At 39.6% G+C, this 6,459-nt stretch overlaps 1 long non-coding RNA gene across 1 annotated transcript in view; it reads left to right on the forward strand.

Annotated features, from left to right (window-relative positions):
• The window catches only part of LOC141910220 (uncharacterized), a 50,540-nt gene that overhangs the window by 19,709 nt on the left and 24,372 nt on the right, over positions 1-6,459 (forward strand). The window lies entirely within an intron of this gene.

A 6,459-nucleotide genomic window follows, 5' to 3' on the forward strand; every position in this document is an offset into this window, starting at 1 on the left:
TTGAGTCATGCAATTCCACGTAAGGTAACCACAAGAATGTCCAATACAGTTACAGCACATCATGTTTATAGTCAACACACTTTTCGTCCGTCGTTTGTTCGTCCCTCTCAAAATTGTAGCTGCTAACATGTCCTACGATTGTGGTGAGTTCAAGGTCATTGGTTATTGTATATGGTCACCAGGGGCATTGAATAGTGAAATTGTTAGATTGTTGAGCATTTGAAACCACTTCCCAAGTGGGCATGGTGTCCCTGGACCCCTAGTTTCGACTCCCTGAAGATGGTTTATTTCAGCGATACTGGACGTTTACCATGTCGATGAACGACAGTTCATTGGTCCGGGTTTTTTTTAAAGTTGTGCACATTTCCGATCCTTCGCACGTGACTATTTGTGAGCCCAGCCTACACTTATATTTTTACATTCCTCAAACTATCGAGGTGATTGTTATCCTCCTCTTGTAGAACTTCCTGTACGGTTGTGCGCAAATGGTTTCCTCCTTATGTATATATCTTCAGCCTATGTAACTCCTCCGTCGCGACCGATCTAGGCTCATTGAGGTCCTTCTTGTCGACAAGACATGGAATTATGGTGGAATGTTCATTAGGCATACTGCGCAGTTGCCGCTTTATATCATTTACCCATTTCTGGTCGATGGCTCTACATCATAAATTTACCGGAGGTTCGCACAAGCACATAAAGCTAACGGTAAATCTGCCTGGAAATATGGAAAATTAATTTTGTTACAATCAACACTTGCATAATTCAGAACAAGAAGCGACATAGATATTTCGTTGGCCCATCTATTTCCAGTATCTTGTTCCTTTCTAAGAACAGCACAGTCCCTGTGGTTGGAATTGTATGTCACATTGCATCGTGCTTTTTCTTTCGCCAACCAGTTTTCGATTAGATCCTATTAGTTGAATATCACCATGTTGTGACAGAACTATAAAAAAATACTCACAGCTAACCGTAACACAATGCCTTTTAACAATTTTGATGATGCGATGGTATGTTTTGTTCTATTCGGACAACCATTATTTACAAATCCTTCGTATTTTGGCCGTAGAAATGTAGTAGTCAAATCTCCATCAACCCACACCATTTTTGCGTCGGCAAACTTGCCTCCTGACATCAATTTCAGGCAGTTATTCAGCTTGCTAAATACTGGTCGGTTTTCATTTTTCATCTTCTCTTGAAATTTCGGCTGTTCCAGGTACGTAAGGTAAACAATCGTCATAAAGTTATCGATGGGGCATGTGTTTAGCAGTTGAATGCCAGTACTCAGTGTCCCACCCCAGGATGGCACATTCGGTAATTTACTGCTGCTCTTCGAAATTGTACCAATAGTGCCACTGGTAAATTTCAGATAAGTCACTGTCTTGCGGCTTCCGACAGTTAACTTGGATGCCAGGAATAACCTCCAGGATTTCGTTACAACTTGTAATTATCGGCACCATACAGGATTTGCGCCTTTCCCCGGGCTTGCTGATATCCTTCACTCGCGTTGAATTAGTTAACGTATCTGCAAAGAGACATATTGTAATCATGATTAAAATGAGTTCATTCATTTATTATGTACGCATAAAATTTGAATTTTCCAACCCCCCTCCCCCTCTGTACGCAAAATCGGCCATTTTTTCATATACATTAAGCATTAAAGTACGCAATTACACTGACCCCTCCCCCTCCCCTAATGCGTACGTAATAAATGAATGATCCCAATGCAGTATTCACGAAAATACTCACAGACCATCATGCACCCCAGGCAATAGAAACCTTCAAAGGTGATACCTTGTTCCTCATCACATCGCAGGGCCGCTCACGTCACTCCCAAAAGCCTAAATTAAAAGAACAAATTCACGCCCAAACCCACACCAGACATGTTTATGGTCGGCGGCTTCTTCTTTTTAAAGTGATGACATGTTGTACAGTAATCTTTTTTTACGCCTTATGAAGGCTACCATTATGAAACCTTAACAATGTTAACCATTCAGCGTCGTTTTACAAATCATAACCGTAAATCGATGTGCAAAACGTCACAGGTTTATGTGTACACATAATAGCTATTTGGCAAAATATTATTGACAAAGATGTAGAATGTCTTCCTGTGATTATATAATGAGCCCTATTTGAACGTCGAAATATTATATTGCATTGAATATCATGGGAAGACGTATTGTGATAGTGAAGCAACTGTACATTTAGTTTATTACCTTTCATAACTTCCTCCAATAATGATATGTAATTTAGCGAGTGCGCATTCGATTCAACAGAAAAATCATCTTAAATTTTACGTATTATTTGAAGTGACCCAAACTATCATTTCGTTCAAAAAAGTCATCGACTGTCTCGCCTTTTCTTTGTGAAGGTCTCGAAAAGTCAGTTTCTTTTTGAAGCCGCCTTAAAGAAAGAATGTGATTCAAACTGTTTCCTAAACGATTCAATTATTTGTGAAAATTCTCGAAATTAACAAATCATCAAAGAATCGATGAGCAGGCGATTCCCTTCAGGTACTAAAAAATAAATTGTTTCTTTTGCTCGTCCGACCAGCCTCTAGCGTCAGTGTAATATCCTTCAGTTCTGACTAAGGTAATAAACCACTAATTAGCTTCCGTCATATGCGTGTTATTACTGCTTTTGTTTATTTAATCTTCTCAGACTCAGGAGTACAAATCTCAGATCACATTCTTTACGTTACATATAGACATCACACAAGATCCGACGTCAAACAGTAAACTACGATTGACTAAAAAGACAAGAAATGAAAACACACTAAGAAAAATACTAAGTAATCAACTCACGAATAATCAAGTCTAGTAAGACCAGGAAACGTCCTATAACCTTAAGGGTTTCAGCCTCTGGCATGCGAGTGCCAATCTCGAAAACCAGTGATACAACTCTCTCAGGAGATTTACACAGAAAAAACATACGTCAATATAGCCTATAAATCCTAAACAAACAATAGAGAATGCACTCACCGACAGTGAAGCCTCAAGAACTGAGGGTAAAAATAATATATTGGGCAGGTCACGAACAACGTACCGGACGTAAAGTAAAATAGAGTAAAACCAAATGGTTAGGAAAATAAGCCCGCTACAACCACCGCCGAAGTTCTTAAATCTCATCACATCGTCATGAGATGTACTTCTTTCTTCGCTTTCTTGTACTTTTTCGGTCTCCTCAAAGTTTCTTAGCGCAACTTTAAATTCAAAGAACGTAACCTCTTTGTCCTTTTGTGTGATAAAAACTGAAAAAGTTTTATATGAAACCGGTAATCCTTTGTGGACCATAGCGACAAGTAAACTGTCCGAAATATTTTCTCCAGCCGTTTTAAGGGCTGTTGAAGCAGTCTCGGCGCGTAACATATAATCTGTGACACATTCCTCTTGCCCTTTCTTTAACGAAGTCAGTTCATGGTTAAGTCCGATAATTTTTGGCGTTCCTTTCGATTTATAGTGTTCCCGTAAGATTTCTTGTGCTTTACGGCCGTCGTCTATCGCATCCCGTATTACAAGGGACAGACTCCTGTCGTCCAAACAGTTTATCAGTTCGGCGTAAGCTTCAGCATTTTTATCTTGATCGGGCTCCTGCCCTGCTGGCAGAAATATCGTATCATGAAGTTTCTGTAATCTCAAATAACTTCGCTTCCCACAGTTCATAACGCTATTCGTCACCATCAAACACCAGATTACGCCTGGGCCCATTACCTGTTGATGTGGAGGCCATAGTGTCCAATGATGGAAATAATTTGTGGGGCTAAAATTCAAGAGACAAACGCTGTTGTTCTTTACTATACTATAATTATAACTAAACTTTATTCATCAGTTTCTCATCATCATGGGATATCACAGGATCTTGAGTCATGCAATTCCACGTAAGGTAACCACAAGAATGTCCAATACAGTTACAGCACATCATGTTTATAGTCAACACACTTTTCGTCCGTCGTTTGTTCGTCCCTCTCAAAATTGTAGCTGCTAACATGTCCTACGATTGTGGTGAGTTCAAGGTCATTGGTTATTGTATATGGTCACCAGGGGCATTGAATAGTGAAATTGTTAGATTGTTGAGCATTTGAAACCACTTCCCAAGTGGGCATGGTGTCCCTGGACCCCTAGTTTCGACTCCCTGAAGATGGTTTATTTCAGCGATACTGGACGTTTACCATGTCGATGAACGACAGTTCATTGGTCCGGGTTTTTTTAAAGTTGTGCACATTTCCGATCCTTCGCACGTGACTATTTGTGAGCCCAGCCTACACTTATATTTTTACATTCCTCAAACTATCGAGGTGATTGTTATCCTCCTCTTGTAGAACTTCCTGTACGGTTGTGCGCAAATGGTTTCCTCCTTATGTATATATCTACAGCCTATGTAATTCCTCCGTCGCGACCGATCTAGGCTCATTGAGGTCCTTCGTGTCGACAAGACATGGAATTATGGTGGAATGTTCATTAGGCATACTGCGCAGTTGCCGCTTTATATCATTCACCCATTTCTGGTCGATGGCTCTACATCATAAATTTACTGGAGGTTCGCACAAGCACATAAAGCTAACGGTAAATCTGCCTGGAAATATGGAAAATTAATTTTGTTACAATCAACACTTGCATAATTCAGAACAAGAAGCGACATAGATATTTCGTTGGCCCACCTATTTCCAGTATCTTGTTCCTTTCTAAGAACAGCACAGTCCCTGTGGTTGGAATTGTATGTCACATTGCATCGTGCTTTTTCTTTCGCCAACCAGTTTTCGATTAGATCTTATTAGTTGAATATCACCATGTTGTGACAGAACTATAAAAAATACTCACAGCTAACCGTAACACAATGCCTTTTAACAATTTTGATGATGCGATGGTATGTTTTGTTCTATTCGGACAACCATTATTTACAAATCCTTCGTATTTTGGCCGTAGAAATGTAGTAGTCAAATCTCCATCAACCCACACCATTTCTGCGTCGGCAAACTTGCTTCCCGACATCAATTTCAGGCAGTTATTCAGCTTGCTAAATACTGGTCGGTTTTCATTTTTCATCTTCTCTTGAAATTTCGGCTGTTCCAGGTACGTAAGGTAAACAATCGTCATAAAGTTATCGATGGGGCATGTGTTTAGCAGTTGAATGCCAGTACTCAGAGTCCCACCCCAGGATGGCACATTCGGTAATTTACTGCTGCTCTTCGAAATTGTACCAATAGTGCCACTGGTAAAATGTCAGATAAGTCACTGTCTTGCGGCTTCCGACAGTTAACTTGGATGCCAGGAATAACCTTCAGGATTTCGTTACAACTTGTAATTATCGGCACCATAGGCCTACAGGATTTGCGCCTTTCCCCGGGCTTGCTGATATCCTTCACTCGCGTTGAATTAGTTAACGTATCTGCAAAGAGACATATTGTAATCATGATTAAAATGAGTTCATTCATTTATTATGTACGCATAAAATTTGAATTTTCCAACCCCCCTCCCCCTCTGTACGCAAAATCGGCCATTTTTTCATATACATTAAGCATTAAAGTACGCAATTACACTGACCCCTCCCCCTCCCCTAATGCGTACGTAATAAATGAATGATCCCAATGCAGTATTCACGAAAATACTCACAGACCATCATGCACCCCAGGCAATAGAAACCTTCAAAGGTGATACCTTGTTCCTCATCACATCGCAGGGCCGCTCACGTCACTCCCAAAAGCCTAAATTAAAAGAACAAATTCACGCCCAAACCCACACCAGACGTGTTTATGGTCGGCGGCTTCTTCTTTTTAAAGTGATGACATGTTGTACAGTAATCTTTTTTGACGCCTTATGAAGGCTACCATTATGAAACCTTAACAATGTTAACCATTCAGCGTCGTTTTACAAATCATAACCGTAAATCGATGTGCAAAACGTCACAGGTTTATGTGTACACATAATAGCTATTTGGCAAAATATTATTGACAAAGATGTAGAATGTCTTCCTGTGATTATATAATGAGCCCTATTTGAACGTCGAAATATTATATTGCATTGAATATCATGGGAAGACGTATTGTGATAGTGAAGCAACTGTACATTTAGTTTATTACCTTTCATAACTTCCTCCAATAATGATATGTAATTTAGCGAGTGCGCATTCAATTCAACAGAAAAATCATCTTAAATTTTACGTATTATTTGAAGTGACCCAAACTATCATTTCGTTCAAAAAAGTCATCGACTGTCTCGCCTTTTCTTTGTGAAGGTCTCGAAAAGTCAGTTTCTTTTTGAAGCCGCCTTAAAGAAAGAATGTGATTCAAACTGTTTCCTAAACGATTCAATTATTTGTGAAAATTCTCGAAATTAACAAATCATCAAAGAATCGATGAGCAGGCGATTCCCTTCAGGTACTAAAATATAAATTGTTTCTTTTGCTCGTCCGACCAGCCTCTAGCGTCAGTGTAATATCCTTCAGTTCTGACTAAGGTAATAAACC

This window comes from Tubulanus polymorphus, chromosome 8 (genome assembly GCF_964204645.1).
Source record: "Tubulanus polymorphus chromosome 8, tnTubPoly1.2, whole genome shotgun sequence".
Lineage (NCBI taxonomy): Eukaryota > Metazoa > Nemertea > Palaeonemertea > Tubulaniformes > Tubulanidae > Tubulanus > Tubulanus polymorphus.